Source organism: Budorcas taxicolor, chromosome 24, assembly GCF_023091745.1.
Source record: "Budorcas taxicolor isolate Tak-1 chromosome 24, Takin1.1, whole genome shotgun sequence".
Lineage (NCBI taxonomy): Eukaryota > Metazoa > Chordata > Mammalia > Artiodactyla > Bovidae > Budorcas > Budorcas taxicolor.
In genome coordinates, this window is record NC_068933.1 from 37,357,152 (window position 1) to 37,384,414 (window position 27,263).

A 27,263-nucleotide genomic window follows, 5' to 3' on the forward strand; every position below is an offset into this window, starting at 1 on the left:
GAATAAATAATTCTCAGACTGTATACTGTATAGGAAACTCTACTTAATGTTCTGTATATCCTAAGTGGGAAAAGAGTCTGAAATAGAAAATACATATATATGTGTGTGTGTATGTGTATAACTGAATCAGTTTGCTGTATGCTTGGAACTAACACAACGTTGTATATCAACTATACTCCAATAAAAAATAAAAATTAAAAAATTAAAATTGAGATTAAAAGTAATAGATAAATAAGTAAATAGCATGGCTTTGTCCACATGGTGGTGCAGAGGACTGGGCTGGGTGCCCCCTTGGCGGGGTTAGGGCACCGGGCACGTGCTGCCCCTCCACTCCGTGCTCCCGGTTTCTCGCGGCTCCTCTCTGGGTGCAGGTGAGGACTGGGAGGCTTGGCTCTGCTGCACAGGGAACCCTCCCTCCTCGGTGACCTGCTGCGAACCCTCATCACGGCAGACCATGAGTTTCGGGAAGAGATCTGAAAGTCTGGAGTCCTCACCAGTCAGTGCGTCAGCGTGTAAGCGCCTGACTAACAGAGATGAAAATCCGTCTCCTGGATGGGCCTCCGTGCAATGTGTGGGGGTGGGTGCTGTCCTGGCTCGGATGCAGTGGGTGGAGGGTGGGTCACGGGTGCTGAATTGACAAGCTGGCTTCATTGCTTAGTGTGCGCTGCGCGTGTCCCTCTGCACATAGAAACACTGCATCATTCAGCCGTTAAGACGTGAGAAATGAAGCAGTCGTGTGATCGGTCATCTTGACCTCGGGTCCAGACTAACCCGTATTTCTCTGGTTCCACCTCCCGCCTCGTCCCCCAACTTTGTCCCTGTCTCTGCCGGCTCCTTGTGTTCGCTCACGATGGAGCTGCCGAATGGTTTTGCTGTTTACATTTAGTAGAGTTTTAGGGCGTTTGGGGGTGGATTTTAAGTGATGTCAGCTAAACCTTTGATCCCTGCCATTGATTTAATTTGAATGTGGCTCCTGAGGATGGTGACCACACGCTGGCCTCCTTGGGTTCCTGGGGGCTGTCTCCTGCCCCACACAGTCATCAGCGATGTGTGCCCCCTTGGATGATAAGTTATGGAGGCCACCTTCTCCAGAGCGGTCATCTCCCAGCTTCCCATGTTCGATCAATGACTTTCAGTAAACGGTCTCCACCTCTGACGCTGCGTCACTTACAGCGGTGCTGGTCCGGCTGTCATTCTTCCTGCCGCTGACCTACCCTCAGGTATTTGCCGCTGTTCAGTTGCTCAGTCGTGTCCAACTCTTTGCGACCTCATGAACTGCAGCTCGCCAGGCTTCCCTGTCCTTCACCATCTCCCGGAGCTTGCTCCAACATATGTCCGTTGAGTCAGTGATGCCATCCACCCATCTCATCCTCTGTCGTCCCCTTCTCCTCCTGCCTTCAATCTTTCCCAGCATCAGGGTCTTTTCTGATGAGCTGGCTCTTTGCATCAGGTGGCCAAGGTATTGGAGCTTCAGCTTCAGGGTCAGTCCTTCCAATGAACATTCAGGATTGATTTCCTTGAAGATTGACTCGTTTGATCTCCTTGTAGTCCAAGGACTCTCAAGAGTCTTCTCCAACACCACATGTCCTCTAAATCAGGCAGCTTTATAGGAAAGAATTGGTAAGTGGGCTGGCATCTGCAGTATTAACCGGGCCCCTTAGTTAGCATGCATGCTTAGTTGCTCAATCGTGGACTCCTCTGCCCATGGGATTCTCCAGACAAGGATACTGGAGGGGTTTGCCCTTTCCTTCTCCAGGGGATCTTTCCTACCCAGAGATTGAACCTGAGTCTCCTGCATCGCAGTGGATTATTTACCCTCTGAGCCACCCGGGAAGCCCTTAACTGGAATTCAGAGGTTGGCGCTGGCTCTGTGGAATTGTGCGTTCTGGACACAGAACTGCCTGAGCTCTCAACCAAGCAAGGATTTCCTGGCTTCAGCAGCAGAATTTCCACCGGCAGTGCTGGTGTTCTCAGATCCTGTTGAACCTCACGCTGCTTTTCCCTTGAGCTGCCTTCTGGATTTCCTGGCCTCGGATGGCTTTGGTCAGCAGATCAGAGAGGCCGCCTCCTCCTGTTGGCTGGACCCCTCAGTGCTGGGACAGCTTCCCCAGGGCCTCCCTCCAGGCCCCTTTCTTAGACATCCTGAGGGTCACGAGTTTCCCTTCTGTGATGTATTTTAGCCTGAGGACTGTCTGTGGTGTTGATTTTTGCTCAGATAGGATGTGGAGGGAAGTGAGAGCCACCACACCAGGCCTTTGCTTGGCGTTGTCCCCACCTCCTGCTGGGGGACGGCATCCTGGGGGGACCACATCCTGGGGGGACCACATCCTGGGGGGATCTGGCCTCCAGATGCCTGGGGTGCAGCCACAGATGTTTATTATCCCCGTGACAGCGATCCCTCTTCTTCCCTGGAGGCTGCAGACATAAGAAAGAACTCTTCCGGGGGCCTGGTGGGCTTCAGATGAGGAACAGGCACCGCGAAGCCCCGCGTGGTCCTCCCTGCCCCGACTGGTGCCTGGGCTCGCATTCCCGGCAGCCTGCGTGGAGGTGGCTCTGATAGCTCTGGCGGGCGGGCTGGGGGTGTGGAGCACCATCAGCCTCCCTGCCCCCTACAGCTTTCCTTTTAGGAAGTCAAGTTTCCTTTGCGGATGTTGAGGAAAACGCTGGTCCCTACGAGAACACAGATACGGCTGAGCTGGGCTTTGGCTCACACTCTTGGCTATTTTGTGAAATCTGTTAGAACCGGAAACAGTATTCTTCCTAATTGAAATGGAGGGGTTCTGGGGATTCGCTGGCAGACAAAGAAAGAGGGCTGTAAACACCTCCCCCACTACTGTGGTTTACTGGGTAAGGCCAGGTGTGATTTGGGGAGGAGAGGGATGAGATGTGTTTTAAAATAAAAAGCCAGCATTCGTGATGCTTTGGAACAGTCCACCTAAAGCCAGCGTGACGGGGGCTCCAGAAGCGCACAGGGCTGAGGTGCGCTCTTCTTCTCTCTCCCACGGCACGTCCACTGGGTGATGTTTTCCAGGCTATGGGGGCACGGGGCAGGGGAGGAGAGAAGGGTGGGAACGTGACCCACTGAGTTGCCTAATTAACCATAAAATTCAGCCGATTCGGAGCATTCTCATTCTTCGTTCAAAACCTTGAAAAGCTCTCCCAAGTGCAGTGCGGATATTAGTCTGAGAGGGCAGAAAAGCACAGTAGAGTGGATGCCGCCCTCCAGGGGCGGGTGTGTGTGTGTGTGTGTGTGTGTGTGTGTGTGTGTGTGTATTTGTGTGTGTGTTAGTTGCTCAGTTGTGTTCGATGCTTTGCTACCCTATGGATTGTAGCCCGCCAGGCTCCTCTGTCCATGGGATTCTCCAGGCAAGAATCCTGGAGTGGGTTGCCATGCCTCCTTCCAGGGGATCTTCTCTACCCAGGGATAGAACCTGAGTCCCTTGCATTGCAGGCAGATTCTTTACCATCTGAGCCATCAGAGAAGTCCCTGCCCTCCAGAAGCCCCCAGCTACTTGGAGGACTGCTGTCCAGATGCCCACACACCGTGTGTATGATATGAGGAATTGCAGGGTCGGGAGGAGCGCTCGGGGTCCCGTGAGCAGAGGACCCTGCTGGCAGCTGTCGCCCTGGGGAGGACTGCAGTCAGTCACACCCAGGAGCTCCAGGCTCGGCTCTCGTGCACGTCATGCATCGAACCTGATGGCTTTTATCCATCAGTGAGACCTGCAGCCCCAGGAGGAGGCTCTGTGCTTGGCTGGACTTGCGTTTCCTGTGCAAGATGCGCTGCTGTCAGTGGTAATTAACGCTCCCATTGGTCTCAGGGGAGGTGAGCCCCTTCTTAGGGTGTCCTGGCCTTGGGCCAGCTGCCTTCTGCATTTCCTTGACTCAGATGAGTTTGGTCATTGGGTCAGCAAGGCAGCGGCCTCCTGTTGACTGGACCCCTTGGTGCTGGCAAAGCTTCCCTGGGGCCTCACTCACCCCCCTTTCTCAGACATCCTGAGGATTATGTGTTTCCCTTTCGTGGAGTATTTTTAGCTTGAAGACTGTCCAAGGTGTTGATTTTGATCCGACGACAGGAAGAAAGTGGAAAGGATGCTCAGTGGGCAGGGGCCTGAGGCGGGTGAGTGATGCTGGGCAAGATCCAGTCCTGGGCCTGGTCTGCGTGGGGGCTGCTGCCAGGCTGGGCTCCCCCCGTTCTCTCTAGGGGAGACTGAAACCCAGAGCTTTCCCTCCCCAGACAGATCTGTGGTGGCTGAGCCCTTGTCTGGAAGGGAGCCACAACATGGCATGTGAGCTATTAGACTTGGTCTTGTGGGTGAGGTCTGATGCTGAAGGTGGAGCTGGGGGAGGGCTGGGAGAGGACATGTGTCCACGTGCACGTGCCAGGGTCCAAGATGGAGAAGCCCAGGTGAACGCAGGGCACGCTGGAGGGCGTGGAGTGTGGAGGGGGGAGGCGGGAAGGTGGGGAGAGTCTGGGATCACCGGCAGGCCACGTGGAACACTGAAGGCTTGTGTGAAGAGCTGGGATGAGATCAGAGTGCGTTTTCGGGAGGTGAATCTTGCCGTGGTGGAAGGGGGTGAGGAGGGACTTCCGGAGGAGACCGTGGTCATGGTCTAAGCGGGATTTAAGGCAACACGTAAGGCGGCTGTGAAGCTGGTCGAGGGCCTTGTGAGGCTTACGAGGGTCTCAGTTCTTGCAGGAAGCAGTGTCAGAGGAGTAGTTTGGGGGTGGTGTGAGATAAGAATTTCCCTTTGTGAATCAGCAAAGCTTCTTGAAGATTAATGTATCTGTGGAGGTTACTTTGTGCAGTGTATGTTCGTATGTCGTGTGTGATATTGTGGTCTTGTAGTCAAAAGCATGGACTGTGGATTCAGAGCCCGGCCTCCAGCTTATTAGCTGCGAGACCTTGGGTGAACTGCTTTAGCCTCCCTGTGCTTCAGTGCCTGCTCCCTCAGAAAGACTAACATCACCATCATCTGCAACATTTATAATATTTACAACAAATGTCTTATCACCGAGATACGGGATCTTTTTGGTAGCCTATGTATTCCCCTTTAAGAACTGCCTTCGGCTGAGAGTTAACAGAGTCTATCCCACCGTGATCTTAAATACCCAAGTGTTTATTTTCTTAACAAGAAGACTACTGGCGGACAGTTGCTGACACTGCTTTGATGTCCTCAGGATGTTAGGACACCTGAGATTCTCTTGGCCTCCCTTCTTCATGGGCTCGACGGCTGCTGCCACTCCAGCCGTTTTGCCTATCTCAGTGAAGGACGAAGAATGAAGAGGGAAGGTCAGAAGGGTACCTGCAGGTTCAATAAGCTAGAAACCCTATCTAATGACTTCCAGTAATGTCTTATTGCCCATCTCTATCTTCAGGGGATGTTGGAAAGGTAATTTTCTCTAGGCACTGTCAGTTCAGTTCAGTTCAGTTTAGTCGTTCAGTCGTGTCCAACTCTTTGCGACCCCATGAATTGCAGGCATGGACTGCAGGGAGATCCAACCAGTCCATTCTGAAGGAGATCAGCCCTGGGATTTCTTTGGAAGGAATGATGCTAAAGCTGAAACTCCAGTACTTTGGCCACTTCATGCGAAGAGCTGACTCATTGGAAAAGACTCTGATGCTGGGAGGGATTGGGGGTAGGAGGAGAAGGGGACGACCGAGGATGAGATGGCTGGATGGCATTGTGGACTCGATGGACGTGAGTCTGGGTGAATTCCGGGAGATGGTGATGGACAGGGAGGCCTGGTGTGCTGCGATTCATGGAGTCGCAAAGAGTCGGACACGACTGAGCGACTGAACTGAACTGAACTGATTAATGGGTAATTAATTTACAGCAAAAGAGAAAGGAATATGCAATAGAGAAAAGTCAATCTCTTTAATAAGTGTGCTGGGAAAACTGGACAGCTCCCTGTAGAAGAAGTTAGAACACTCTCTATCATCATGTACAAAAATAAACTCAAAATGGATTAAAGACCTAAGTGTTAAGACCAGATACTATGAAACTCCTTGAGGAAAGCAAAGGCAGAACACTCTTTGACATAAATCACAGCAATATTTTTGGATCTGTCTCCCAGAGTAATGGAAACAAAAGCAGAAATAAACAAATGGGACCTAATTAAATTTAAAAGCTTTTGCACAGCAGAGAAAACCATAAACAAATCAAAAAGACAGTCTATGGAATGGGAGAAAATATTTGCAAATGATGCAAATGGAAGGGTTTAACCTCCAGAATACACAAACAGCTTCTACAGCTCAATATCAAGAAAACAAACCCCCCAATCAAAAATGGGCAGAAGATCTAAATGGACATTTCTCCAGAGAAGACATACAGATGGCCAAAAGGCACAAGAAAAGATGCTTGACATCACTAATTATTAGAGAAATAAAAATGAGAACTACCATGAGACAGCATCTCACACAGGTCGGAATGCTGCACCACACTGTCACTTCAGTCGTGTCCGACTCTCGCGACCCCCTGGACTGTAGCCCTCCAGGCTTCTCTCTGTCCAGTGGGATTCTGCAGGCAAGAATCCTGGAGTGGGTTGCCATTTCCTTCCCCAGATCCAAATGGCCAACATCAAAAAGTCCACAAATCATAAATGCTGGAGAGGGTGTGGAGAAAAGGGAACCCCCACCTCCACTGTTTGTGGGAACGTCAATTGGTGCAGCCACTGCCGAGAACAGTATGGAGGTGCCTTAAAAAACTAGAAATACAACTACCATATGATCCAGTCATCCCACTCCTAGGCATGTATCCAGAAAAGATGGAAACGTCTGTATCCCTGTGGTCCAGTAAGGCACATGGTACATACTCATCAAATTTTTTTAAAAAGAATCCCTGAAGGCATATAATGAAAATGAGCGGAGTGAATGATTAGTGAAAACATTCTGGGTAAGTTGTGGGTAAGTTGTAAAGCAGGGGTCAGCCAGCCACAGGCAGGTCTGGCCTGCTGCCTGTTTCTGCATTGCCTACCAGCTAAGAATTTACAGATGAATATTTGCAGTAAGGGTGGTGATAGGGAGCCTTGGCTTTTGGAGATGAAAGCCAATTAGATAAAACGTAAATCTCCCAAGATTTCTGTTCTTGCTTGTTTGGAGATCTGTTATAGTCAGTTGGTGTTACTGTCTTTAGAATTTGATCGGTAACAAATTTGAGAATATTTGTGTGTGTTCCCTTGTTATGTAAGTTACCTACATAATAGCCTCAATTTTGCTTCGTGGGCTGCAGAAGCTAAAATTATATGCTCCAGCCCTTGATTGCTGACCCCTGGTCAAAGTTCTATTTAAATAGCAGTGTTACTGTTATCTCATCATGTATTATGGTAGGAGAGGGGATTAAAAACTGAGATGTTTAGGGCACATTTGTCTGATTGGATGGGGTGCAGTTTGTGAAGTTCTGGACCAGAAGTGCTAAACACATGTGATTGTTCCTTCTCCTGCTCCTAGACCTAATGTAAGGTAGTACCTGGTTGGCTGGTTTGAGGACAAGTGACTTAAACAATATGGGGCATGGAGTCATGCCTCACTCAGCTCAACGGGGGTCAGTCAGTAGCATTCAGGACAGATTGTATATAGTTTGAGTGGGAGACAGAATCTTTTTCACATAGGCAGGCCCTAAATTCCTGATGACAGTGACCTGGGAATGCAGGATATCTAATTACTCATGATGCCAGTGCGAAAAGGAACACTTGGTAGGAGCCACATACAATCCTATATACATATAGAAGAAGGGACTATTTATAGGCCTGTGTCAACATATATATATATATATATATGCATATATATTTGCTATTGCTCTTGAATCCCTAAAGTCTTTAAAAATTTATATTCAGAGTGTTTTTCTGTTCGTTTTTCATTTTGTTTAGAAGAAACTCTAAATAAAACTAAACCATGCCACCGTTTTTCCTTAGCTCTAATGGCTTTGTGACAGGATGAAAGCTCACGTAGTGTAATATTTGATTTTTCTCTTCCTCACATGCTGTCATTGAGAAATATTGCAAACTCTTCTGAAGCAGAGGAAAAAGCTTTTGACTGCAAATTTATGAAAAAAAAAAGTTGCATTACATCATGTGAAACATAGTAACTTTTGGAAACGATTCTAAATCACATGCATTCCTTGGTCTTTTTCTTGTTTCTCTTATATTATTAATCTCAGCCGTAGGCTGCAGTGTAGTTTCCAAAATGGTTTTAGAAATCTAAGAGCCGGTGTTTTTGTTTCATCGTGCTTCAAATTTACCTTGAATGAAAACTGCGTTTCTTGGGTTATTACTCTGGAGCTGATTGTACATTGTAATCAGAACATTTTTAGGCCTAGAAGGGGCCAACCACCTTGTTTACAAGAACGAAAGATGAGAGAGATTATGAAATATACTCATGGTCATATGACTAGACAGGGGTGGAATGAAGGCAAGACGCAGGACAAGACCCACACGCTCACATTTCCTAGTTGAAAAATTTCCCTTTTGTAAGTTTTCAGAGATGAAGTCATCCAGAAACTGGGGTGGGAAAAAATAATAAAAGTCCAAGTTCTTATTTTTTAGCTTAAGCTGTTATGATTTAAATGATTCCCAAAGCTGTAGAAACCTGAAAGTAAGTCAGTGGCTTTAGAAAATAGTAGCAGCGCGCTTTGGAAAAGCTCCGAGTTTCACACGGATGTTTCTATGGGCGTTTTTCTTGGGATTTTACATCCTCACGCACAACATTAGGTGATGTTAATACTAGACTCTGTGCAAATACAGCGAGATGGGAGCTCTGTGCTGGCCTGAAAGCACTCGGTCAGGTCTCCTGGGCTTGTTTGACTTGGAGGGGCTCTTTTGCAGACACAGTGCTCCTGTGTCTTTGCGTGGGTAGCGTGGCATAAACGCCTGGGGACCTTGTCCATTTGTGCAGGGGCTTCTTTTAGAACATAACCTGTACGTCTGCGCCTGTTCTTTTCTTCCTTCTTTGTATTAATGTGCTTTTCCTTAAGACAGCTGCCTGCACAAGCTTCGGGGCAGACTGGGAATAGCCGAGTCACTCCGGAAGGGCTCAGAAGCACGTATCGAGGCAGTCAGTGACTTCTCGAAGTTGACTTAACATTTAAGGAAACCCCGTACCCTCTCCCTGTTCTAGAAGCTCTCATGGACAAGAGCTGAATGTGTCCAAAAGCTGTAGTGCAGTGTGCAACTCTAATAAATATAGTGCTTGTCTGCCCTGGAAAGTCACAGCCTTTGCCAGTCCTGGCTTCAATCCCAGATCAACACTATCATAGTCTTCTTACATGCAGTTGTCTGGTTTGGCTTTTTCACTACTGAGCTTTTTTGAGAAATCAATTAAGAGAGTGGAGCTCTAAAAGGTTGGCCATTAAGGGTCATTCAGTGATTGCTTTTGGAAGCAGAACTTGTAATGGGGTAGAACTCTTATACCAAACACGAGGCATCAGGCAAGGCTGGTCATTAATACTGTACTTGCTGCATTTATGTGGGTTGTTGCCAGAAGCATCCTCATTTTCTGGAACACCGTGTTCTGACTCTGGTTCCTACAGCTGCCGTATCTTTCCAGCCAAAAGAAAGCAGAACGTTGTGAAAACATCAGGTGAGTGTGGGGCCGGTTACATAGTTATCTCAAGTTACAAGTTGACTTTTGCCTGTTTAACCTAATCAGTTCTCGGTGGGTGTTTAGTTGCTCCTGGAAAGAGTTTCAAGCGTAAAATATCTGTTGAGAAACTCAGTGTGCCCGTTAGCTTAGTTACCGAATACAAGGAGAAAGCGTCAGTCACTCAGTTGTGTCCGACTCTATGTAACCACGTGGGCTGTTTCCCACCAGGCTTCTCTGTCCATGGAGTTCTCCAGGCAAGAATACTAGAATGGGCTGCCATTCCCTTCCCCAGGGGGTCTTCCAGACCCAGGGATTGAACCCAGGTCTCCCGTATTGCAGGCAAATTGTTTACCATCTGAGCCACCAGGGAGTCTCCAAGGGGGCTGGAGTTAGATGGGCAGCAGGTCTGGGTGATCAGGGCTGGGGTTGGTGTCAGGGCACAGTTGCGAAGGCTGGTATCAAATCTAATTGATCCCAGACCTAGGTTTGTACAGGAGCTCCCCACTGAAGAAGATAGCCCCAAGGAGCATCTTGATAAGGAAGCTGGGTCATTTGGGCAGGCCTCAGGTAAGGCACGATCAAGGCTGACGATGAAAGAGGAGGCTGCTTTAGCCGTGGCCCGTGCAGCCAGCTAGGAACCCGCTGATGCAAGGACTTAGTTAAGAAGGTCTTTGAAAGGTCTGAAAGCTAAATGGAGGGTGATGCAGTCACCCAGAGGTGAGCAATAGCAGGAAGCCACTGAACAAAGGGGTTGGGGTTGGGGGGGAGTGGTGGTTGTCCCCAGAGGCCACGAGCTGCAGCCCCATGGAGGCTCCCGCGGAAGCGGAGGGAAGGCCTGTCTGGTGCCCCTGCTGGAGATGCCATCCAAAGCAGAGAGAGGACAGGGGAGAAATCCCCTGCCTTCCATCTCAGCCTGGCTGGAGCCCGTTGGCGGATGGCTCTGGAAAAGGTGATTTTTAGCAGAAGGGCAGGGAAGGGACCAGCGGTAGGCCAGAGGCAGGGCCCGGGCTGGAGGGAGACCCTTTCCCGCTGGGATTCCTGCTCGCTCCGGTGGATCTGTTGGAGCATCCGGGCAAGCCTGCCCCGAAGGGTGACGAGGCCCGGGCACTGGGCTCCTCTGACCTTCCAGGCTTGTGCCCCTCGTGGCCGGAGATGGCACCTCTTCTCCAGCCCGTTGGGAGCTCAGCCGGGTGTGTGCTGGGGGGGGTGGTGGCGCCTTTTTAGGCTGTGGATGATCTTGGATTCTGACCACCACATGAAGGCATAGCAGCCAACCCTCCACCAGGGCCCCCGAAAGCCCTCCGGGTCGACGGTGAAGAATTCCATGGCAGCCAGAACTAACAAAGTTCTGTATAAGCAGCTCCTTTATGCCTTTCTGCCCTCTGGATGGCTGCAGAGGGGACACGTCTCTGAGTTAGTCGTATACATTCTCAGCCATGAACTAGGGTGTCCTCTGGGCTCTGTCCGCCTTCCAGCCACTCTGGGTAGAAAAGCTGCCACTTTAAGCCTCCCTGTCACTGTCATCACCATCCCAGTTGGCATCGTCATGGAAATTTAACAACTGTTAGTAGAACTGTGTGTCACCTGCATTTCAGGGAAAGGACAAAGTAAGCTGAGTTCGGCTGTAACAGTGGTAATTGTCACTTGTTGAACTGTTAACACACCAGGTATTGTGCAGAGTGCTTTAAGAACAGCTGGGCCATAAATTAGGAGTTCAGGATGAATAGACCCTTTGTGGTGGTTGTTATTTAGTCGCTAAATCGTGTCCGATTCTTTTGCAACTCCATGGACTGCAGTCCGTCAGGCTCCTCTGTCCATGGGATTCTCCAGGCAAGAATACTGGAGTTTGGGTTGTCATTTTCCTACTCCAGGGAATCTTCCCCACCCAGGGATGGAACGAACCCACATCTCCTGCATTGGCAGGTGGGATCTCTACCACTGAACCACCTGGGAAGTCCGAACAGATATATACTACTGTATATAAAATAAACAACGACCTACTCTATAGCACAGGGAACGTCTACTCAGTATCTTGTAATAACCTACATGGGAAAAGAATCTGAAAAAGCATATATACAAATAGGTATAACTGAATCCCTTTGCTTGAAACAAACTTGAAGCAAACACTTGAAACAAACACAACATTGTAAATTAACTATACTTAAGTTTTTTTTTTTTAAAGCAGTTAATAAGTAGAAAGAGCAGCCTGGCCATGGTTCTCAGACCTGACTATGAATCAGAATCACCCATAGGGCTCATTAAAACTCAGGCAGCTTCCCTGCCTGATGGGCTCCCAGTCTGTTTCTGACTCAGTGGGGCTGGGTGGGGCCTGAGAATGTGTGTTTCTCACTGGTTTCCAGATGAGGCTGAGGCCGCTGGTCTGGGATGCACTTTGAGAACCACCGCATCAGTGCTCCTCACAGAGTCACAGGCAGGTGTCATTCTGTCCGCCCTACAGAGGAGGAGCTGAGGCTGGGAGAGATCACGCCACGACTTCAAGGCCACGAGCCTGAGAAGCAGTGTTGGGGAGTCCTTGTGCGGGTCAGCTGGTGGTGCCCCACCCTTGACTACGATCAGGCACCATCCAGCCCTGCAGCTCCAACGCCCTAACGATGGACTCTGCAAGGGTCACTGGGAAGAGTCATAGTGTCCTCCACCAGGGAGACTGATTTTATTACAAAAATATCCTCTGTTATCCATCGTTAGGGAGTTGGAGCTGCAGGGCCGGATGGTGCCACTCTGAGCGGCCGCTGGTGGAGTTTATAGTTCGGTTGTATAGCCCTAGTGGGACTTCCCAGGTGGCTCAGGGGGTAAAGAATCGCCTGCAATGCAGGAGACACAAGAGACTAGAGTTCGATCTCTGGGTCGGGAAGATCCCCTGGAGGAGGGTTTGGCAACTCACTCCAGTATTCTTGCCTGGAGAATCCCTTGGACAGAGGAGCCTGGCAGGCTACAATCCATAGGGTCGCGAAGAGTCGAACGCAACTGAGCACACACACAGCTCTAGTGAGTTTCTGTCTTAAATTTTATCCTGTGGTGAAAGTGGATTGATGGGTTACATATTTTGAAAAATTGAAGTACAACCGATTTACAATATCTTGTTAATTTCAGGTGTACAGTGCAATGATTCTATTACATATATATCATACTTATTTATTCTTCTTCAGAGTCTCTCCCCTTACAGGTTATTACAAAATGTTGAGTAGAGTTCCCTGTGCTATATGGTAGGGCCTTGTTGGTTGGTGGGTTACATTTCTGCAAACGTTGGGTCCTGTTTGGATTGGTTAGTGGACTTTCACTTTTGGTACAAGTGCCCCTGTTAGGTGAGGCTGGCTGGGTTGTTTGGGGCTTTGGGATCCCACTCCACATCCCTGGGGGGGATGCCCTGTACATGATTGGCTGACCTCTGGGCTGGGAAACCCCTAGGGGCCCAGGGCCTGCAGTGTGGACATTGGCCAGAGAGCTCAGACCTCTTCCCTTCTGCCTCAGGGTGTGGACTGTTGCCTGGCATTTTGTTTCAAAATAACAGAGGATATTTTTGTAATAAAATCAGTCTCCCTGGTGGAGGAAGCTATGACTCTTCCCAGGGACCCTCGCAGAGTCCTGAATTCTCATCTCCCATCTCGGATACAACAACTCGAAAACTCGGCCTGACTTCCCAAGTCAGTCCCTGAGCTGACTCGCCTGCAGGAAGACCCAGGGTGTGAAGAAGAAAGAGGTTGAGAGCATGTGCCTGCATGCCACCTCCTTCCTGCTGGATCTAAATCACGTATGAATTATTAATTCCAAGTATCTTTATTGTTCCATCTGCAAACTGCAAATGTGAATTCCAGACATGTATTTTTAAACAGCTCTCTTACGATCAGGCAGATTTGAATATCTCATGTAGTTTATTACAAATGGGCTTTGCTTATAAAAGAGAAAGCTGTTTTAGAAATGGTTTCTATTTTTTCATTTTCGGAAACTGTAGCCAAATTGTGAGTTAGGAGAAATGTGAGCTGTTGGCTGTTTAATAGTCCTATATATCACATTTGTAGAAGCTTCCATCACGTTTCCTGTGCAGAAATAGTGGGTTAGGACCCAAGGTAGAGAAATCAGCATCTTGGCACCTGGGTTAGATTAGAACGGTGGATGAATGTATAACAATGTGGATAATTCATTTGGATGATAGAGACTTAAAAACAGCTTTATTTGGCTGTTAATGTAGTTAATGCATGCAGCCTTTTGGAAGGAAAGGATGGAAAAGTGTATTTTCTGTTACTTTAGAAAGCACTTCTCAAAGTATTTGCATATTAATTGCTGATCAATATGAGGTGGTCTATTAGAAAATAACTGCTTGTGACCTTTTCTTCAAAACACAGTTTTCTTCAGACTCCGGCAAATTTGTACCTTCAGTTTTCCAGTTATCTCTAGAATACAGAATTGAACTTTATGTAATGGATTTAATACATAGGAGGTTCCCACCATCTTTCATTTAGAATTTGTAAGTAGAAGTCGAGTTTTCTGCAGTCCCGTGTAGGTTACTTATTCTCACATGGCAAACCTTCCCCAAACATAGCGGCTCAAACAACAGTCATTTTTTATTTACACACAAACAGGCAGTTTGGGCAGAGCTCGGCGTGGGAGGCTCGCACACCTCGCGAGGCACGCGAGTCATGTGTTCAAGGAGTGGGAGGGGAGGGCGTGGAGGAGGGAGGTGGGGATGGGGGGAGGCGAGGGTGGGAGCATGGAGGATCCTCTTCCGAGACTCCACGTGCAGGGCTGGCGGTGGGGTCCAGCTGTGGCCTGGGCTGTGATGCCTTCCTGCCGGCCTTGGGGGGGTCTCAGAGCATGGAGGTGTGGGGACTGCAGACTCTGCCTATTGGCAGGAGATAGGCCACCCTGCTATAGGAGCCTCTGGTGAACATTTAGCTGTGGCTTCTACATGGAAGACTTAAAACACGTTTTTTAAAAATTGCAGTATAGTTGATTTGCAGTGTTAGCTTCATTTCTGCTGTAGAGCAAAGTGATCGGTTATACCCATGTATATTCTTTTCATATTCTCCTCCATTGTGGTTCATCACAGGATATTGAGTATAGCTCTCTGTGCTGTACAGGAGGACCTTGTTCATCCACCCTCAGTATAATACTTGGCATCTGCTAGTCCCCAACCCCCAACGCTTCCCTCCCCCTAATCCCCTCCTCCCCCTTGACAACCATAACCCTAAGTCTGGTCTGTTTCTATTTTGTAGATGAATTCACTCGTGCCATATTTTAGAGTCCACATATGAGTGATATTGTATGGTATTTGTCTTTCTCTTCCTGACTTATTTCACTTAGTATGGGGCTTCCCTGATTGCTCCGTTGGTAAAGAATCTGCCTGCAATGCAGGAGACCCGGTTCGATCCGTGGGTCGGGAAAATCCCCTGGAGAAGGGATAGGCTACCCACTCCAGTATTCTAGCCTGGAGAATTCCCGTGGATGTACAGTCCATGGGGTCACAAAGAGCCGGACACGACTGAGCGGCTTTCACTATCACTTGGTATGGTCATCTCCAGGTCCCCATGCGTGTTGCTACAAATGGCATCGTTTGATTCTTTTCTGTGGCTGAGCAGCATCCCACTGTCTATACGAGCCATGTCCTCTTTACCCATTCCTCTGCTGATGCATACTTGGGTTGCTTGCATGTCTTGGCTGCTGTGAATACAAAGTAGAAGACTTCTGAGCTTGTGGGTTGGGAAAGGCTGCCTCGCTTCCCATGATCACAGGCTTGACTGGACTCCGTCTGGGTCCAGCAGGCACCACGGAGTGGTGTTTATCAGGGGTGCGCCTCTGCGGGCCCAGGTGAGCTGGGCGAGGCCGCCCTGTCGGGGCAGTCGGGATGGAAGTCGGGCTGCTGGGTGCCAAGACAGCGGGTGGCCTCGCGCCCACAGTGCTCAGCCCAGGTTTGAAATGCTGGTGGTGGGCCAGCACAGCTTTTTTTTTTCTTTTTTCTACTTTTTCGTGGCTCGGAGAGTCTGTAGCGCAAAGGGAAGGAGCCGACGCCGAGTGCAAAGCGTGTCCCCGTGCACCTACGTGCCTGACTTCCTCCTCTGTTGTCTGAGCACGGGGTGCCTGGCCCTGTGCCTCCCACCGCCTCGAGACCCTCAAAGCTCGACCTTTGCTGTAGGACAGAGGGATCCCACCTGGAGAAAAGCATTGTTTATAGGATGGCTCACCTGCTGTGGTGGCCTCTTTCCTGCCCTTTGGGGCGTTGCCCTTTGCCTGCTGTTTTGTTTCCCAATAGAGGAGATGTGTGTTTTTTTTTAGCATTTAAAATTTTAAGCAATTTTACTTACGTATTTGTTTATTTATGGCTGTGCTGAGTCCTCACTGCTGTGCATGGACTTTCTCTGCTCGTGGGGAGTGGGGGCTACTGTCCAGTTGTGGAGCCGGGGCTGCTTACTGGGGCGGCTTCTCGTGTCGCAGAGCACGGGCTCTAGGGCCGATGGGCTTCACCAGTGGCAGCACCTGGGCTCAGTAGTTGAGGTGCACAGGCTTAGTTGCTCCACGGCACGTGGGATCTTCCTGGACCAGGGACTGAACCTGTGTCTCCTGCATTGCAAGGCGGATTCTTTACCATTGGACCCCCAGGGAAGCTCAGAACACAGAGATTTAAAAGAAAAAAAAAAAAATTTTCCACGTTAGTGGAAGCTGTTGCCTGCCGGTGACCTCCACTGGAATTTAGAGTGACTTTTTCTCCTCCCTGTGACCTCAGAGAGCTCACCAAGACCCCCTCTTCCCAGAGGACCCCCTGAGGGAGCAGCCCGAAGGAGGGTCTGGGGCTTGGAGGGCTTCTAGAAGCCCCCCCAACAGTTGGCCCCAGGACCAAACACTGTTCTGGTCAGAGGGTTTCTTTTCCGGCGTCAGCTGGTCATCTATAAAACGGGGTATGAACACCTACTAAAGGGGTTGTTGTGAGATTGATCCCTCTTGTAAAAGTGCCCTCTGAACTGTAAAAATTGTAAACTGCAGAGTGCTATACAGAGGTAAGGAAGCAATTATTCGTAGTTCCATAGGCCAGTGTGGGTGTTTACATTTTATGAGACCTGATATTTTTCTCTGAGGGTCGTATACTTATCTCTTTTGGTCACGTTCCCATTTTTGACTTATATAAGAAATATGCCGGAAATGTCAGCAATTGAAAAATTGCGATGACTTTCTCTTCGTGCTCTACAGTTGCAGTGGACACAGTAATAAGAGTGCTCTCTCTAGGTAGTCTTTTTCTTTCTAAGGGGTAAAAATCATGGACTCGAATAGGTAATAGGGCTGTGGCTTTTCAGCTCTGGAGCCTCATGTCTTCAGAAGCCAGACCACAGATGTCTGCCACGGAGTAGGTGCTGTTCTTCACGTTTCTGCATACCCGATCTCATCCAGTCCTCCTGACTTGCAGGGTATTATAATCTGCATTTTACATAAAAAGGAACTGAAGCTCTGGGTCTGCCTGATTCTGAAGGCTGGGTTCTAACCGTAACTCTACACTCCACGTTATAAAGGTGCAGTTATTCGTGAATTCTCATCAAGGGTCTCCTCCTACCCGTGTTCCTGCTGCAGTGAAGTCCTTGTGCAGAGAGTTGTGGGCAAGGTGTTGCAGGAAAGAGTTGGGCTGCCTGGGTCCAGGTTTTGCAGAGCCTGGAAGCTTATGCAATGTTCAGTTCAGTGGCTCAGTCAAGTCCGACTCTGCGACCCCATGGACTGCAGCATGCCAGGCTTCCCTGTCCCTTCCCTGCAGTGTTTCTCTTTAAGAAAAAGAATATAAATGAATTGCAGTATTAGATACAAAAGCGAACATTGGCTTAAAACAAGAAAAGGAATCATAACACATCACTAGAGCTTTGGAAATACAGCTCTTTTTTCCCCTTCTAGGCTTTCTGGGGGCAGTTGGCCAGAAAAACTTACACTTGAAAAGGCTTCCTGATCAGATTGGGACAGTGGCTCTTCCTCCCCGGGGCCAGGATGAGGGGGGGTCCAACTGCTCACCCTTCATCCACGCCCACAGGAGGGAGGCGGGGCGGAGGATGCTCTGGGTGGCAGGGCTGGGGCCAGGGGACGAGGCTCCTCTTCTGAGCTGAGACCCTGGGAACCCTGGGAGTGACCCAGTGGGAACGGAACAAGTCCTCTCCCACCCTGAGATAATGCAGATGTTTGCTGGCCTTCTCAGAATTCTGTGGTTCCATGTTTTGTCTCTGTCACGTCTAGTTTGATCTGGTGAATGTTTCCTGGTGGTGGTTGTTGCTCAGCCGCTAAGTCGTCTCTGACTCTTTGTACCCCACGGACTGCAGCACGTCAGGCTCCTCTGTCCTTCAGCATCTCCTGGAGCTTGCTCAAACTCATGTCATTGAGTTGGTCATGCCATCCAACCATCTCTTCCTCTGTCGTCCCCTTCTTGTCCTGCCTTCAATCTTTCCCAGCATCAGGGTCTTTTCCAATGATTCGGCTCTTTCGCATCAGGTGGCCAAAGTATTGGAGTTTCAGCTTCAGCATTAGTCCTACCAATGAATATTCAGGGTTGATTTCCTTTAGGATTGACTGGTTTGATCTCCTTGCAGTCCAAGGGACTCTCAAGAGTCTTCTCCAGCACCACAATTTGAAAGCATCAATTCTCAGCCTTCTTTATGGTCCAGCTCTCACATCCATATATAACTACTGGCAGAGCCATCGCTTTGACTAGATGGACCTTTGTTGGCAAGGTGATGTCTCTGCTTTGATCTGGTGATGCTTTGTGGTAGGGATCTAATTTATTATTATTTTCCCAGGTTTTCACCAGACACTTCAATCCATTTCTTCACTAGTCTGCCTTGCCCCGCTGATCTGAAATGCTGCTTGGACTGTATATTAAATGATTATTTATACTTGGATCTGTTGCTCTGCTTTCTGTTCTGTTGCGTTGACAGACCTGTTTATTTCCGGGCCCTTACTTCCTCAGTCCTTGAACGTCAGTGTATATTTTTATATCTGGAAGGTGCAGTCTTACCCTGTCTCCTCAGTAGCTTCTTTTTTTTTTTTAAGTTTCTTGATTTTTCTCACATATTTCATTATTCCAGGTGATGTTTAGCAACATTTTTGCCAAACTCCAGAATCCAGATTAATTTTAGATTATTTTCTAAAGAGTTGAAATCTGTCTAGTATTGTCAAGCTTTTCAGAAATGTGGAGTTTCTCTTTATTCCGTTTTCTTTTTTTGTGACTGGTGTGGGTTTTTTATTTGTTTGTCTTTCTGGTAGAGTTTTAACGTTCAGTTCTGGACAGTGTTTGTTGCTTTCATTTTGAAAGGGATCTTCCGTCTCTCTCCCATCATCTCTTCTCGCTGCCTGTTGTTGGTCTGTGGGAAGGCTTTTTAAAAAAGAATTTGACTCCTCATCCAACCCATTTTTGGAGTGGTTCCTGATGACTTTTGATTTGTCAGAAACACTGTCATGACTGGCCCCTGTGGGAGGACGTCAGGGCCTGGTGACCTCATGGGGCAGGATTCCTGATCATAAACAGTGTGATGGAGCATCAGCAGGACCAAGGTTGGGATGCACAGAACTAGGGGAATTTGAAATCACCGAGAGCCTTGGTGGAGTGTGACTCAGCAAAGTGTCTGTTCTGCTCCGGCACAGATCAGGTCTCGTATCCTGAGCTGACGTGGGACTCGGGGGCTCGTGGCCCCGATACTGCACGGCTGCTTCCCGATTGCCCCATCTGTTCAATCTGATGACCCACGTCAGTGTCCCCCGGTTCTGCTCCCTCTTGGTGGTGCAGGATGGTGCCTGCTGGACTCACCCCGAGGTGTGTGGCCCTGGGGTCCCCCTGCCGTTGGGCTGTGCTGGGGTGGAAGGGGCCCACACCCACCTGCTACCCATCTTCCCACTTCGCTTGCCCTCTCATTTTCTGTGCCTTTTTTTGCCTGAGAATTTCCTTCTCCCTGACGCTTGGTGCCAGTGGCTGTGGTTGGCAGGGTGGTGGGAGGTGGATGAGCCTCACTTGTGTTCCAATGAGCGGAGACGTTGTCATGGTCGTAGTATATTCGGGTATTCTGCAAGTTAATAGGCTTGGGTAGGTTGACATGGAAACTTAACTATTCTGAAGTTACTTCTGTAGAGAACTACATTCCCAGTTTCAACAAACTAATTTAGAAATGAACTTTCAGAACAAAATGTGTGGGTCACTGTGGCTGTTAGTTTTAGAATTTTTGGATCTGAAAGATGCTCTTTGAACATCAGTGAGTAAACCCAGTCAAATCTCAACTGATGTGAGCGCTCTGGAGGGCTGTGATTTGAGTCCGTCTGTTTGGTTTTTAAGGGTGAGGAAGTCTCGATCAGAGAGTATAAAGCTGAACAGCTCCTTGTCTGGAGTCAGGCCTGGGAGCCCACCTTGCCGCCGTCTCGCACCCCTGCCTGGGTGGAGGAGCACTGTTTTGATTCCCAGGGGACTTGGGTACCGGTACCTGTTTGGGGGAGAGAGCTGGGTGGGGTGCAGGGGAGCCCCTGTGTTCCCAGGACCCTCAGCCCCACCGCTGCCCATCAGATTTCCTACTTGTGATCTCCTTATGATGAGAGGACATTTAAAGAGCAGCAGCAAGTCACAGCTTTTTAGAATCGAAAGGTGGCAGCCGGGCTTACTGGATCCACATTCTCAGTGCCCTTGTCCCTAAAAGTCTACAGACAGTAAATGCTGGAGAGGGTGTGGAGAAAAGGGAACCCTCTTGCACTGTTGGTGGGAATGCAAACTGATACAGCCACTATGGAGAACAGTGTGGAGATTCCTTAAAAAACTAGGAATAAAACTGCCATATGGCCCAGCAATCCCAGTACTGGGCATACACCCCGAGAAAACCTTAACTGAAAAAGACATGTGTACCCCAGTGTTCACTGCAATACTGTTTACAACAGTGAAGACATAGGAGCTACCTAGATGTCCTAGGTGATTGGGTGAAGAAGATGTGGTACACACACACAGTGGAGTATTTATTACTCAGCTATAAAAAGGAACACTTTTGAGTTAGCGCTCATGAGGTGGATGAACCTAGAGCCTGTTAGACAGAGTAAGTCAGAGAGAGAAAGACAAATATGGTATATTAACACATAAACATGGAATCTAGAAAGATGATACTGATGATCCTGTTCATAGGGCAGCAAAGCAGACTCAGATGTAAAGGACAGACTTTTGGGCTCAGCAGGGGAAGGAGAGGGTGGGATGATTTACGAGAGTAGCATTGAAACATATACATCACCACATGCAAAACAGATAGCCAGTGGGAATTTGCTGTGTGACACAGGGACCCCAAAGCCCGTGACACCCTCGAGGGGTGGGATGAGGTGGGAGGTGGGAGGGAGGTCCAAGACGGAGGGGGACATACGTATGCCTATGGCTGATTCATGTTGATGTATGGCAGAAACCATCACAATATTGTAGGGCACATATCCTCTAATTAAAAATAAAATTAAAAATGAAAAAATGTCATTAATCTGCCCGTGAGGTTAAATTGCTGGAATTTCTCCCGGGCTTTGTGGCAACCTGGAATTCCTTACCTTTAAGAGTTCTAGTAGGTAGAAGAATAGCTACTGTTTTTCGGAACTTAGAACTTTGTCTTCTCTTATATCAGTTGCGTAACACATGGGTCTGTTCCTCGGCTATAAAACAGGGATGGTGACAGCTTGCGATGGCCTGGCCGCCTTCCCGCTTGCAGTAACGGGACCCTGAGTGCTTCCCCGTGTTGTCTCATGGTCTCTGCAGCTGGCCGTGCTGTCGATGCAAGAGTCTTCCTGTCTGTTCCTTGTCGGACTTTCTGTGCTTTCAGGGGCCTCCCCCCTTAATCTGGGGCTCTTCTCTGTCACTCCAGAGAGTTCTGTTTCATATTCTGAGAGTGCTCCTTCATGAGTCAAGAGGTACAGGATTTCTTCTTTTCTGTGTTTTTTAGGATTTTTGATTTGTTGCCTTCCAGCCTGGAGAATCCCAGGGACGGGGGAGCCTGGTGGGCTGCCGTCTAGGGGTCGCACAGAGTCGGACACGACTGAAGCGACTTAGCAGCAGCAGCAGAAACCAGTTTGGGGAACACAATGGCACCCCACTCCAGTACTCTTGCCTGGAAAATCCCATGGACGTAGGGGCCTGGTAGGCAACAGTCCACGGGGTCACAAAGAGTTGGACACGACTGAGCGACTTCACTTTCACTTTTCACTTTCATGCATTGGAGAAGGAAATGGCAACCACTCCAGTGTTCTTGCCTGGAGAATCCCAGGGCCGGGGGAGCCTGGTGGGCTGCCATCTATGGGGTCGCATAGAGTCAGACACGACTGAAGCGACTTAGCAGTAGCAGCTTAGTAGAAACCAGTTTGGATTCCTCTCTGCTGTCTTAGAGTCCTTTCATCATTTTTTCTTGACCTTTTCCTATACAGCTTCTTGGACCTTCTTTTCTTTTTTTAGTTTACTAAATGCCTATTTGAATTGTTTTCAATATTTTTATGCGCAAAGGCCTATTAAATTATGTATTTGTGCCATATATTCCAAAGGAGACAATGTGTTTACAAAAATGTGTCCCTATTTGGTTTGTTTCAGTCTGAATCCTGTAGTTAATGTTCTTAAAACATTTTACGAACATTAAATGATTAAGCCACCTCCACCTCCCTCTGACATATCAGTGGTGTAAAGGGGAAACTCCTTCACTGCTGTAGTACAGACTTGTATTTATTTTTTGGATGAAAAGAAATTCACTTAGGGAAACTCTGGGCATTAAAAGTCAGTTTATAGTACAATTAAACCATTAGTGTATCTAAAAGTGACCAGTAGCGATATTAGACTACGTCTATTCTTAGGACCTTCTTTTCTTAATAAGTTGGGGCGGGGGGATATTCCGCGGGCTCGTTTGCCGCCGTGTTGGGTGCCTGCTTTGCAGTTGCATCAGACCCCGTCAGTTTCTGCTCAGCTGTGAAGACAAAAGGGGCTGAACTTTCTAAGCTTCACTTGGTGCAGCTTCTCCTGGGATGGTTTCCGCTTTGTTGCTCATTCTTTGAGGAGTTCCCCGTCTGGAGTTTCCCGCTCCTTCCCCGGACTTTCGTCAGGCTGGGCTGACTGGCTGAATTTGCTCAGTCGCACCCGTGGACTGTAGCCCACCAGGCTCCTCCGTCCATGGGATTCTCCAGGCAAGAATACTGGAGGGGGGTGCCATTTCCTTCTCCAGGGGATCTTCCTGACCCAGGGATTGAACCCAGGTCTCCTGCATTGCAGGCAGATGCTTTAACCACTGAACCACGGTGTCAGTATTTCATTCATCCCCACCGACCTGTCTCCTTGAGGCCACAAAGCAAATACACAGACGCCTCTTTCTACCCCTGGCCAGTGCCTGCGCCCCGGAGGGCTGGGTGTTAAGGTTGGTGGGATTGCCTAACAGTTGGGATTAGTCCCTGAGGAAATGACTGAGGAAGTGTGTTTATAGAGGGGCTGAGGTAGCCTCTTTAGTGGGGTTGTTTTTCAGACAGTTTCAAAATTCCAGTCATCTCTGACTTCCCAGCTTGCCTGCAAAGGCGCCTCCTCACACACCTGCTGAGTTCTGCCTGGTAATTTTCCCAGGTTCAGGTGAGCCTTCACTCTTCAACATGACTGTCTTCCACACCATTTTTTTTTTTTCTAACTGCTCAAACCTCCAACATCTCCCACCCTTCCTTAATATCAGCGGTCATCTGGCTTCTTATTGCACTTGAAAGGGGATCCATTTGGAAGACAGTTAATCTGTCCTTTCAGCTAAAACTACCAACCCACCACACCTATCCTTCTAAATTCTGATTTCCTCCCCACTGAAACACACACTCTCTTACCCACGTGCCTGTCCCAGGCCTGGCCTCCCAGTATTGGGTTCCCACTGCCCTCTCTGACTCAGGGTCGTCTCTAAACTTGGTCCTTCTCTCCTGCATTGTTAATTTTCCCTCTTTCAGCGTTCAGAAATACCTTCCATCTGAAAAAAGATGTACTCTTTAATTAGAACCAAAATCAGATGATGTAAGATAAATAACAAATAGTTAGAAATATATTAATAAAATCTGATACAATTTAAAAAGCATAATACTTTATTGTGAAACTGCCACCAGCCCAAAGAATTCTCTAGGATCTGAGTTACCTGTTTCTTTCTCTTGAGAGTTCTGTATTATCCTCACTAGTTAAAGGGATTTATTATTATTTTTTAACTCAAAAGAATAAAGTGTCTTCCGACAACATACACACACACGTGAACCCAGTCTGTACAACCCTCTACTTTCTCCTCCCCTTTCCTGCAAGACTTTTCAGAAGAATTATCTGCATTCTCTTCCTTCCTTGCATCCTCATTATTTGGGCTTTTGTCCCCATCACTTTACTGAACAGATCTTGTCAAGGTCCCTAATAACTCTTCCATTGTTCAGTCCAATGGCTGGTTCTCAATCCTGGTCACACTTGATCCACCAGCAGCCTTTGACCCCACCCTCCACCCCATCATTTGACTCCCCCCTTCTTGGTTTTCTTCCCTGTGGTCCAGGGCCCAGCCTCCCAGTTCCATCCTGTCTTTTCCCCCTTTACCTCGTGCTGATGGTCCCTCTTCTTGAGTCTAAGCTCTGGGCTCGGTTTTGGGGTCCCCACTTCTTGTACTTTACAGACGTTCTCATCCAATTCCGTGGCTTTGTTTCATCAGATACTTGTTTTAGTTCTTTAATTATCTGCTCCTGCTTATGCAACAACACATGTCAGATCCACGTTGCCCTGCAGGTTCCTGAGGCTGTGTGTTTATCATTTGTATTTGATATTTGTTCTCTCTGTTCTTCAAATTGGGTCATTTTTGTTGATCTTCAAATTTACTGACTTTTCTTCTGTCATCTCCCTTCTGCTATTGCGATGACCCTGTGAATTTTTGATTATAGATCTTAACTAGTTTTCAGTTCTATAATTTCCATTTGATTCTTTCGTATTGTTTCTCTTTCTGTGCTGGGAACACCCAACTTTCTGTTGATTGCAAGAATGTTTACCTCAGGAAACACAGCTCCAATAGTTGCTTTAAAGTCTTTGTGTGGTAATGCTAACGTCTGGGTCAAATTGAGTCACCATCTGCTGATTATCTTTTCCCTTGGGAACTGCTCCCATTTCCCTGGTTCTTTGTACACGGAGTAATTTTCCTTCTTCCTAAACATTGTGAGTGTTGTATGTGTAAACACTGAATGCTGTTGTAATCTAGGAGAGTGCTGTGTTTTTTGCCTGTTTCTCTGTTTTAGCAGTTACTCCACATGGTTAGGTTAGGACACAGATTCTGTTTCACCCCCTCTTAGTGGTGGTTCCAGCACAGTTTAGTTTTCCAAAGTCTCTGCTGTCTGTTTTGGGTCTGTCCTGCATGTATGCAGCTTGGGGTGAGCCTGAGACTCGGGTGGAATTCGAGGACCCCCTTGTCTAGCTCTGTCTGGTCTTTGGCCTCACTTACACTAGAGACAGGCAGATGGGCTTTCTCCATGTGATTGATCTGGCCGTGAACCTCTGTGACTGTGGCCCAAACTTGGGGACAAAGGAAGATGTGGCTGGGAGAGACATGGGAGGGCTTAAGCCTTCGCATGTTACTTTTCCAAGTTCAACTCCTTCTCACAATCTGCCTGTTTTTTTCCCCAAATTTTTTATTGTGGTGAAATACGCATAACATAAAATTTGCCATCTTCTCTATCTTGAAGTTTACAGTTCAGGGGTATTGAATGCATTCGTGATGTGCAGTCGTCACCGCTGTCTGTCTCCACGGTGCTTTTCATCTTGTTCAACTGATTGTCAAGAAATATGTGTTGAACGAGCAAACCAAAGGACAAGCAACGTAGTCAGAACATTTCTTCACATGAAGGAATTTGATAACAGTTGCTTTCCAGTCTTTCACAAAACCGCTATATTGAGAGAAGGATGAAGACGTTGTCCAGGTGATGCCGGCATCTCCTAGCCCACCCTTGGGGTGCAGAGCATCAGTGCCCTGGTGGAAGCAGATGAATGAACTCTGACTCTCACACACTCGGAATGGGAATGCTCAGCTTTCCCTCTCGTGTTCCGAGTGCAGACGGACGGGGTGGACACAGCAGTGTGGAAGCCAGCCCTGGGCATACTGCACTCAGCCACTTTGGCCTCTTATCCCTCATGTTGTTCTGCTGTGCCCAGGCCCCTGATAATGATAGACTGAGAGCTCGTGAGTGGTAGACAGCCCCAAAGCCGAGCAGCTTTACACAGTCGCCAGCTGCTGTGGCCCCAATCCTCTCCTCCTGTATTGACGTCCGCTCTTCTGAGACTTAGCCAGGTGGGTCGTGAAGACGCTGTAGTTACGGAGCTCAAACACGTACACCCAGAAACCAGTGAAGTCTCAGAAATCTGCATTGCCTCTGTCCTTTGCATCCAAATCCGATTGCAGTGCAGTGGCTGGAGGGCCACGTGGGTTATTTACAGAGAAGGCAGTTGTCACCCCAGGCTGTGTGTTCTCACTGCCGGTGGGCACGTTGGCCTCTCGTTTTCTCTAAGCTTGCATCATAAATTGGGAGCTATCCTGAGATGGCTTCCTAGATTCACTTCTAACTTCTGAAAGTGGACTCAAGGAAGGAAAACTTCAAGTTTGTTTTGCTAATAGTGAGTATGGTGCTCACAACTCAGAGTCTCTGTTCCCTCAACAATGAAACTGTTACTGCTGATACATGGCCCCCTAAGGAACCAGCTCAGGGGAGAAAGAACTGATGTCTCCTCTTGTTCTTGGTTTGCTTTTTTTGAGTTGCTGTGTTTTCTGGTTTGCCAAGTTTTTAAAAAAATATTTATTTAGGAATAGTTGATTTACAATATTGTGTTAATTTCTGCTGTATAGCAGGGATTCAGTTATACATATGCATACATTCTTTTTCATATTCTTTTCCATTATGGTTTATCACAGGATATTGAATATAGTTCCCTGTACTTTACAGTAGGACCTTGTTCTTATGCATTCTAAATATAATAGTTTGTATCTACTAATCCCAAACTCCTAATCCATCTCTCCCCACCCCCTTAGCAACCGCAGGTCTGTTCTCTGTGTCTGTGAGTCTGTTTCAGATTGTTTGCCAAGTTCTTATATACATCATTTAAAGGCTTTTCCTCTTTATAAAATTTTTTTTGTGTGTTAATTTTTGATGAGAGTGCAGTAGCAGTTTATAATGCTATGGTTGGCGTTTAAGATGAATAGTGGCTGATGAACTATTAAAAGATACACTTCTCATTTATGTTTCAAGAGGAAGGTATTATATAATTGTCATCTTGAAGTAACTAGAAAGAGGGAAAGTATTGGGAGTGTTTTCTGCGTAGTCTCTGTGCTATTTAGCGTTTCATTTCGATGGTTAAATGGCATTCTCTGGCTGTCCAGGTCGTATGGCAGTTTCCAGCATCTGAAAGGCATTACGGGAAATACTGTGCAGCCCTATTAGGAAGGTGCTGAATGTGTCTGAGATGTGACTCACTCCTTAGTGGGAGGGAACATTTCTCAGCAGCTTCCCGGCTGCCTGAAAGCCAGAGTGGTTTCTGAGTCCCCATTCAGTTCTCTATCCATTTCTTAATCCAGTAGGTGTTTATTGCATGTTCTGCTTCATACCAGTCATGGTGCTATCACCTCCCCGGGGTAGAGTTCATCTCATTTATACGGAGTAGTCATGGTGGAGGGATGCAGCGGCCAGCGCTTTTCTGGGAAC

The 27,263-nt window shown here is 48.0% G+C and overlaps 1 protein-coding gene across 5 annotated transcripts in view; it reads left to right on the top strand.

Annotated features, from left to right (window-relative positions):
- Window positions 1–27,263, top strand: part of CSGALNACT1 (chondroitin sulfate N-acetylgalactosaminyltransferase 1) — a 337,323-nt gene that overhangs the window by 45,905 nt on the left and 264,155 nt on the right. For 2 of the 5 annotated variants that reach the window (XM_052661376.1, XM_052661381.1), the window contains exon 1: window positions 19,140–19,368. The exons of 2 other annotated variants lie outside the window; for them this stretch is intronic. The gene's annotated coding sequence lies outside the window, so the exon portion shown is untranslated. Of the gene's footprint in view, window positions 1–13,257; window positions 13,351–19,139; window positions 19,369–27,263 lie in introns of those variants that run through there. One more of the 5 variants, XM_052661380.1, reaches the window with a different exon arrangement.